Source organism: Lagenorhynchus albirostris, chromosome 1 (assembly GCF_949774975.1).
Source record: "Lagenorhynchus albirostris chromosome 1, mLagAlb1.1, whole genome shotgun sequence".
Lineage (NCBI taxonomy): Eukaryota > Metazoa > Chordata > Mammalia > Artiodactyla > Delphinidae > Lagenorhynchus > Lagenorhynchus albirostris.
This window is the reverse complement of record NC_083095.1, coordinates 118,200,675-118,210,384: the sequence shown is the minus strand read 5'-3', so window position 1 is coordinate 118,210,384 and position 9,710 is coordinate 118,200,675. Positions and strand designations below refer to the sequence as shown.

Here is a 9,710-nt window from a genome sequence, read left to right as displayed (position 1 = left end):
TATGGGGAATCCACCAATGAAATCAGTTCAATAAGTGGCTGAAAACATGGCATAAAAAATAACCTGTTTACTCTATGGACCTGCGCAGAGGTTCAAGTTGGTTGCAGTTGTTTTGCATTTACTCGTTAATCACTGTTCAACTGCTTAACGGCAAACAGCTGCGCACATTACTGCTGCCTTTAATCCAGTTAGAATACCGTTTGGGATTACGTAAACGCAAATACAAACTGAAGTATTTGTCTTGCATTAAGCATAAATTTTAAATACAGATTCTCCCGAATTGAAATTCTGTGATTCACAAACTAAACGCTTGCAGAGTTAAATGAATTGCCGCCCTGTTTCGTTAAATACTTGGCTATAAACTTTTCAGAATTTGGCTTCAATTCTGTATTACTGGGTCTTCAACAGTATTACGCTGAACACACTAGCGGCATAAAATGTGACTGCCTTACGTTTTCTAATTGTGCGTCTAACAGTGGAGAAGAGTCTGTAAAATTGTAATTCTCTTATTAACGATTTACTGAACCTGGTGAATTACTTGGGAGCTACACCTGTTTAGCGGTCTGAGGCTTGAAAGCTGCGGCCCCACGCTCCTCTCTCCACATCCCTCCCCTCTCGCAAGACTTGAGTGGCTGGCGGGAGCAGGAATGGGCGGGGCTCACGGGCCTACGTCATTTCCAGCTTCTGCGAGTGCTTCCGGGACGCCGACCCAGCGCCGCTTTATCTGCGGCGGAACGAGAGGTACTCTGGCGAAGAAGTATCTCTTGCTGGGTTCCTGGCCGAACCACTTCTGTTGCCTCCGAGGCGGGAAGCGCCTTTTCCACAGGTACTTGGTGAGCCTGCCCGCGCTCCCTGCCACCATTCAGAGCAGGCATTGCGTCCGTTGGGTCTTCTGCGAGGGCCTTTTCGGCCTGGGTTCGGCCCGTTACCGACTTCGCTGCCGGGATGGCCTCGCGGCGCTTCCCGGGGTGGGAAGGGAAGGAAAAGGAGGCGGCCGAGAGGCTTGTTGTACTCGGGGCGCCATGTGAACAGTCCGGAGGGTGGGGGGTTGGGGGGCAGGGGTCCTCAGCCCAGCACCGTATTTTTAGCCAGATGAAAGTCTTAAAGCTTACATGGTGATTTTTCCCCACAGTATCGGGGCGGGCTTGCGGGGGGTGGGGGGGCGGCCCGTTTCTTAAGTGTCTCATTCTTGTGTGTCTTCGGTGCTTGAAGTCCGCTTTCCAACCTCATGTGAACTCGTACCGGAATGAATTTAAACTGGATGGTTTGCTCAAGAAAGACTAGGACTGTGAGGTTACTTCCGAATGTGGAGCCTTCTACTTTAATTTTCTAAACTGCAAAATGGAGTAGTACTAAATTTACGTGGCTCATACCACATCTGAAAGAATTAAACATTTCACAAGGAATTTTTAGAAATCTGAGATTAATTAAAGTAAGTAAACAAACATTTAAATAACATAGCTACTTCTAAAATTATTTTTTATTGAGGTATAATTGACATATAACTTAACTACATTACTTTCAGGTGTACAGCATAATGATTCAATGTTTGTACACATTGTGAAAAGATCACCACAATAAGTCTAGTTAACATCCGTCACCAGACATAGTTGCAAAAATTTTTTTTTTCATGTGATGAGGACTTTTAAGATCTGCTCTTTTAGCAACTTTCAAATATGCAATGCAGTATTAGTAACTCTGGTCACCATCCTGTACATTATATCCCCATGACTTACTTATTTTATAATTGCAAGTTTGTAGTTTCACCCATCCTTTTACCCAACCCCCAATTTTCTATCTGTGAGCTTAATTTTCTTCTCTTTTTTTAGTTTCCACATGTAAGTGAGATCATGTGGTGTTTTTTTCTCTGACTTACTTCACTTGGTGTAATGACCTCAAAGCCCATTCACATTGTCCCAAATGGCAGGATTTCATTTTTCTAAATGTCTGAATAATATTCCATTCTATATACCGCATTGTTTTTATCCATTCATCCCTGGATGGACACTTTGATTGTTTGTGTATCTTGGCTATTGTAAATAATGCTGCAGTGAAAGAAAAGTGCATGTATCTTCTTGCGGTTTTTTTGGGGGGGGGATATAGTTGATTTACAATGTTATGTTAGTTTTAGGTGTACAGCAAAGTGAATCAGTTATACATATATCCACTTCTTTTTTTTCTAAGATTCTTTTCCCATATAGGTCATTACAGAGTATTGAGTAGAGTTCCCTGTACTTTACAGTAGGTCCTTATTAGTTATCTGTTTTATATATAGTAGTATGTATATGTCAATCCCAATGTCCCAATTTATCCTCCCGCTTTTCCCCCTGGTAACCATAAATTTGTTTTCTACATCTGTGACTCTGTTTCTGTTTTGTAAATAAGTTCATTTGTACCATTTTTGGAGATTCCACATATAAGTGATACCATATGATGTTTGTCGTTGTCTGACTTGCTTCACTCAGTATGACAATCTCTGGGTCCATCCATACTTTACAATGGTGTGTTAGTTTCTGCTTTATAACAAAGTGAATCAGTTATACATATACATATGTTCCCACGTCTCTTCCCTCTTGCGTCTCCCACCCTCCCTATCCCACCCCTCCAGGCGGTCACAAAGCACCGAGCTGATCTCCCTGTGCTATGCGGCTGCTTCCCACTAGCTATCTATTTTACGTTTGGTAGTGTATATATGTCCATGCCACTCTCTCACTTTGTCCAAGCTTACCCTTCCCCCTCCTCATATCCTCAAGTCCATTCTCTGGTAGGTCTGTGTCTTTATTCCTGTCTTACCCCTAGGTTCTTCATGACCTTTTTTTTTCTTAAATTCCATACACACGTGTTAGCATACGGTATTTGTCTTTCTCTTTCTGACTTACTTCACTCTCTATGACACACTCTAGGTCCATCCACCTCATTACAAATAGCTCAATTTCATTTCTTTTTATGGCTGAGTAATATTCCATTGTATATATGTGCCACATCTTCTTTATCCATTCATCCGATGATGGACACTTGGGCTGTTTCCATCTCCGGGCTATTGTAAATAGAGCTGCAGTGAACATTTTGGTACATGACTCTTTTTGAATTATGGTTTTCTCAGGGTATATGCCTAGTAGTGGGATTGCTGGGTCGTATGGTAGTTCTATTTTTAGTTTTTTAAGGAACCTCCATACTGTTCTCCATAGTGGCTGTACCAATTCACATTCCCGCCAGCAGTGCAAGAGTGTTCCCTTTTCTCCACACCCTCTCCAGCATTTATTGTTTCTAGATTTTTTTTTTTTTTTTTTGCGGTACGCGGGCTCTTACTGTTGTGGCCTCTCCCGTTGGAGAGCACAGGCTATGGACGCGCAGGCCCAGCGGCCATGGCTCACGGGCCCAGCCGCTCCACGGCATGTGGGATCTTCCCGGACCGGGGCACGAACCCGTGTCCCCCGCATCGGCAGGCGGACTCTCAGCCACTGCGCCACCAGGGAAGCCCTGCTTGTAGATTTTTTTTTTTTTTTTTTTTTGGTGTAGATTTTTTGATGATGGCCATTCTACCCGGTGTGAGATAATATCTCATTGTAGTTTTGATTTGCATTTCTCTAATGATTAATGATGCTGAACATTCTTTCTTGTGTTTGTTGGCAGTCTGTATATCTTCTTTGGAGAAATGTCTATTTAGGTCTTCTGCCCGTTTTTGGATTGAGTTGTTTGTTTTTCTGTTATTGAGCTGCATGAGCTACTTGTAAATTTTGGAGATTAATCCTTTGTCAGTTGCTTCATTTGCAAATATTTTCTCCCATTCTGAGGGTTGTCTTTTGGTTTTGTTTATGGTTTCCTTTGCTGTGCAAAAGCTTTGAAGTTGCATTAGGTCCAATTTGTTTATTTTTGTTTTTATTTCCATTTCTCTAGGAGGTGGGTCAAAAAGGATCTTGCCGTGATTTATGTCATAGAGTGTTCTGCCTATGTTTTTCTCTAAGAGTTTGATAGTGTCTGGCCTTACATTTAGGTCTTTAATCCATTTTGAGCTTATTTTTGTGTATGGTGTTAGGGAGTGATCTAATCTCAAACTTGTACATGTACCTGTCCAGTTTTCCCAGCACCATGTATTGAAGAGGCTGTCCTTTCTCCACTGTACATTCCTGCCTCCTTTATCAAAGATAAGGTGACCATATGTGCGTGGGTTTATCTCTGGGCTTTCTATCCTGTTCCATTGATCTTTCTGCTTTGCACCAGTACCATACTGTTTTGATTACTGTAGCTTTGTAGTATAGTCTGAAGTCAGGGAGCCTGATTCCTCCAGCTCCGTTTTTCGTTCTCAAGATTGCTTTGGCTATTCAGGATCTTTTGTGTTTCCATACAAATTGTGAAATTTTTTGTTCTAGTTCTGTGAAAAATGTCAGTGGTAGTTCGATAGGGATTGCATTGAATCAGTAGATTGTTCTGGGTAGTAGAGTCATTTTCACAATGTTGATTCTTCCAATCCAAGCACATGGTATGTATCTCCATCTATTTGTATCATCTTTAATTTCTTTCATCAGTGTCTTATAATTTTCTGCATACAGGTCTTTTGTCTCCTTAAGTAGGTTTATTCCTAGATGTTTTATTCTTTTTGTTGCAGTGATAAAAGGGAGTGTTTTATTGATTTCACTTTCAGATTTTTCATCATTAGTGTATAGGAATGCCAGAGATTTCTGTGCATTAATTTTGTATCCTGCTACTTTATCAAATTCATTGATGAGCTCTAGTAGTTTTCCGGTAGCATCTTTAGGATTCTCTATGTATAGTATCATGTCATCTGCAATCAGTGACAGCTTTACTTCTTCTTCTCCGATTTGGAACCCTTTTATTTCCTTTTCTTCTCTGATTGCTGTGGGGAAAACTTCCAAAACTATGTTGAATAAGAGTGGTGAGAGTGGGCAACCTTGTCTTCTTCCTGATCTTAGTGGAAATTGTTTCAGTTTATCACCATTGAGGATGATGTTGGCTGTGGGTTTGTCATATATGGCCTTTATTATGTTGAGGAAAGTTCCCTCTATGCCTCCTTTCTGGAGGGTTTTTATCATAAATGGGTGTTGAATTTTGTCGAAAGTTTTCTCTGCATCTATTGAGGTGACCATATGGTTTTTCTCCTTCAGTTTGTTAATATGGTGTATCACATTGATTGATTTGCGTATATTGAAGAATCCTTGCATTCCTGGAATAAATGCCACTTGATCATGGTGTATGATCCTTTTAATGTGCTGTTGGATTCTGGTTGCTAGTATTTTGTTGAGGATTTTTGCATCTATGTTTATCAGTGATATTGGCCTGTAGTTTTCTTTCTTTGTGACATCCTTGTCTGGTGTTGGTATCAGGGTGATTGTGGCCTCGTAGAATGAATTTGGGAGTGTTCCTCCCTCTGCTATATTTTGGAAGAGTTTGAGAAGGCTAGGTGTTCGCTCTTCTCTAAATGTTTGATAGAATTCGCCTCTGAAGCAATCTGGTTCTGGGCTTTTGTTTGTTGCAAGATTTTTAATCACAGTCTCAATTTCAGTGCTTGTGATTGGTCTGTTTATATTTTCTATTTCTTCCTGGTTCAGCCTCAGAAGGTTGTGCATTTCTAAGAATTTGTCCATTTCGTCCAGGTTGTCCATTTTATTGGCATAGAGTTGCTTGTAGTAATCTCTCATGATCTTTTGTATTTCAGCAGTGTCAGTTGTTACTTCTCCTTTTTCATTTCTAATTCTATTGATTTGAGTCTTCTCCCTTTTTTTCTTGATGAGTCTGGCTAATGGTTTTTCAATTTTGTTTATCTTCTCAAAGAACCAGCTTTTTTATTGATCTTTGGTATCGTTTCCTTCATTTCTTTTTCATTTATTTCTGATCTGATCTTTATGATTTCTTTCCTTCTGCTAACTTTGGGGGTTTTTTGTTCTTCTTTCTCTAATTGCTTTAGGTGCAAGCTTAGGTTGTTTATTCGAGATGTTTCCCGTTTATTAAGGTAGGATTGTATTGCTGTAAACTTCCCTCTTAGAACTGCTTTTGCTGCATCCCATAGGTTTTGGGTTGTCGTGTCTCCATTGTCATTTGTTTCTAGGTATATTTTTCTTTCCTCTTTGATTTCTTCAGTGATCACTTCGTTATTAAGTAGTGTATTGTTTAGCCTCCATGTGTTTGTATTTTTTACAGATCTTTTCCTGTAATTGATATCTAGTCTCATAGCATTGTGGTCGGGAAAGATACTTGATGCAATTTCAAATTTCTTAAATTTACCAAGGCTTGATTTGTGACCCAAGATATGATCTGTCCTGGAGAATGTTCCATGAGTACTTGAGAAAAATGTGTATTCTGTTGTTTTTGGATGGAATGTCCTATAAATATTAAGTCCATCTTGTTTAATGTATCGTTTAAAGCTTGTGTTTCCTTATTTATTTTCATTTTGGATGATCTGTCCATTGGTGAAAGTGGGGTGTTGAAGTCCCCCACTATGAATGTGTTACTGTTGATTTCCCCTTTTATGGCTGTTAGTATTTGCCTTATGTATTGAGGTGCTCCTACATTGGGTGCATAAATATTTACAATTGTTATATCTTCTTCTTGGATTGATCCCTTGATCATTATGTAGTGTCCTTCTTTGTCTCTTCTAATAGTCTTTATTTTAAAGTCTATTTTGTCTGATATGACATTTGCTACTCCAGCTTTCTTTTGGTTTCCATTTGCATGGAATATCTTTTTCCAGCTCCTCACTTTCAGTCTGTATGTGTCTCTAGGTCTGAAGTGGGTCTTTTGTAGACAGCATATATATGGGTCTTGTTTTTGTATCCATTCAGCGAGCCTGTGTCTTTTGGTTGGAGCATTTAATCCATTCACGTTTAAGGTAATTATCGATATGTATGTTCCTATTCCCATTTTCTTAATTGTTTTTGGTTTGTTATTATAGGTCTTTTCCTTCTCTTGTGTTTCTTTCCTAGAGAAGATCCTTTAGCATTTGTTGTAAAGCTGGTTTGGTGGTGCTGAACTCTCTCAGTTTTTGCTTGTCTGTAAAGGTTTTAATTTCTCTGTCGAATCTGAATGAGATGCTTACTGGGTAGAATAATCTTGGTTGTAGGTTTTTCTCCTTCATCACTTTAAATATGTCCTGCCACTCTCTTCTGGCTTGCAGAGTTTCTGCTGAAAGATCAGCTGTTAACCTTATGGGGATTCCCTTGTGTGTTATTTGTTGTTTTTCCCTTGCTGCTTTTAATATGTTTTCTTTGTATTTAATTTTTGACAGTTTGATTAATATGTGTCTTGGCGTGTTTCTCCTTGGATTTATCCTGTATGGGACTCTCTGTGCTTCCTGGACTTGATTAACTATTTCTTTTCCCATATTAGGGAAGTTTTCAACTATAATCTCTTCAAATATTTTCTCAGTCCCTTTCTTTTTCTCTTCTTCTTCTGGAACCCCTATAATTCGAATGTTGGTGCATTTAATGTTGTCCCAGAGGTCTCTGAGACTGTCCTCAGTTCTTTTCATTCTTTTTTCTTTATTCTGCTCTGCTGTAGTTATTTCCACTATTTTATCTTCAGGTCACTTATCCGTTCTTCTTCCTCAGTTATTCTGCTATTGATCCCATCTAGAGTATTTTTAATTTCACTTATTGTGTTGTTCATCATTGGTTGTTTCATGTTTAGTTCTTCTAGGTCCTTGTTAAATGTTCTTGAATTTTGTCTATTCTAGTTCCAAGATTTTGGAACATCTTTACTATTATTATTCTGAATTCTTTTTCAGGTAGACTGCCTATTTCCTCTTCATTTGTTAGGTCTAGTGGGTTTTTATCTTGCTCCTTCATCTGCTGTGTGTTTTTCTGTCTTCTCATTTTGCTTATCTTACTGTGTTTGGGGTCTCCTTTTTGCAAGCTGCAGGTTCGTAGTTCCTGTTGTTTTTGGTGTCTGTCCCCAGTGGCTAAAGTTGGTTCAGTGGGTTGTGTAGGCTTCCTTGTGGAGGGGACTAGTGCCTGTGTTCTGGTGGATGAGGCTGGATCTTGTCTTTCTGGTGGGCAGGTCCACGTCTGGCGGTGTGTTTTGGGGTGCCTGTGGCCTTATTATGATTTTAGGCAGCCTCTCTGCTAATGGGTGGGGTTGTGTTCCTGTCTTGCTAGTTGTTTGGCATAGGGTGTCCAGCACTGTAGCTTGCTGGTCGTTGAGTGAAGCTGGGTGCCGGTGTTGAGATGGAGATCTCTGGGAGATTTTCGCCGTTTGATATTACGTGGAGCTGGGAGGTCTCTTGTGGACCAGTGTCTTGAAATTGGTTCTCCCACCTCAGAGGCACAGCACTGACTCCTGGTTGCAGCACCAAGAGCCTTTCATCCACACAGCTCAGAATAAAAGGGAGAAAGAGTAGAAAGAAAGAAAGAAAGAAAGAGAGGGAGGGAGGGAGAGAGAGAGAGAGAGAAAGAAAGAAAGAGGATAAAAGAAAATAAAATAAGGTAAAATAAAGTTATTAAAATAAAAAATATTAAGAAAAAAAGTTTTTTAAGTAAAAAAAAATGGATGGATAGAACCCTAGGACAAATGGTGAAAGCAAAGCTATACAGACAAAATTCACACAGAAGCATACACATACACACTCACAAAAAGAGGAAAAGGGGAAAAAATAATAAATCTTGCTCTCAAATTCCACCTCCTCAATTTGGGATGATTCGTTGTCTATTCATGTATTCCACAGATGCAGGGTCCATCAAGTTGATTGTGGAGATTTAATCTGCTGCTCCTGAGGCTGCCAGGAGAGATTTCCCTTTCTCTTCTTTGTTCGCACAGCTCCTAGGGTTCAGCTTTGGATTTGGCCCCGTCTCTGCGTGTAGGTCGCCGGAGGGCGTCTCTTCTTCGCTCAGACAGGATGGGGTTAAAGGAGACGCTGATTCGGGGGCTCTGGCTCACTCAGGCTGGGGGGAGGGAGGGGTACGGAGCGTGGGGTGAGCCTGCAGCGTCAGAGGCCGGCGTGACGCAGCAGCAGCCTGAAGCGTGCCGTGCGTTTTACCAGGGAAGTTGTCCCTGGATCCCGGGACCCTGGCAGTGGCGGGCTGCACAGGCTCCCCGGAAGGGGGGTGTGGATAGTGACCTGTGCTCGCCCACAGGCTTCTTGGTGGCGGCAGCAGCAGCTTTAGCGTCTCCTGCCCGTCTCTGGGGTCCGCGCTTTTAGCCGCGGCTGGCGCCTGTCTCTGGAGCTCCTTTAAGCAGTGCTCTTAATCCCCTCTCCTCGAGCACCAGGAAAGAAAGAGGGAAGAAAAAGGCTCTTGCCTCTTCGGCAGGTTCAGACTTTTTCCCGGACTCCCTCCCGGCTAGCCGTGGCGCACTAACCCCATGCAGGCTGCGTTCACGCCGCCAACCCCAGTCCTCTCCCTGTGTTCCGACCAAAGCCCGAGCCTCAGCTCCCAGCCCCGCCCATCCTGGCGGGTGAGCAGACAAGCCTCTCGGGCTGATGAGTGCTGGTCGGCACCGATTCTCTGTGCGGAAATCTCTCCGCTTTGCCCTCTGCACCCCTGTTGCTGCGCTCTCCTCCGCGACCCCAAAGCTCCCCCCATCCGCCACCCGCAGTCTCCGCCCGTGAAGGGGCTTCTAGTGTGTGGAAACCTTTCCTCCTTCATGGCTCCCTCCCACTGGTGCAGGTCCCGTCCCTATTCTTTTGTCTCTGTTTATTCTTTTTTCTTTTGCCCTACTCAGGTACGTGGGGGAGTTTCTAGCTTTTTGGGAGGTCTGAGGTC

The 9,710-nt window shown here is 41.9% G+C and overlaps 1 protein-coding gene across 2 annotated transcripts in view; it reads left to right on the top strand.

The window, feature by feature from the left end:
* The first annotated feature begins 689 nt into the window (after positions 1-689).
* The window catches only part of GTF2A2 (general transcription factor IIA subunit 2), a 30,390-nt gene continuing 21,369 nt past the window's right edge, over positions 690-9,710 (top strand). Inside the window, exon 1 of one of the 2 annotated variants that reach the window (XM_060151054.1) lies at positions 690-826. The gene's annotated coding sequence lies outside the window, so the exon portion shown is untranslated. Of the gene's footprint in view, positions 834-9,710 lie in introns of both variants that reach the window. The other variant, XM_060151065.1, reaches the window with a different exon arrangement.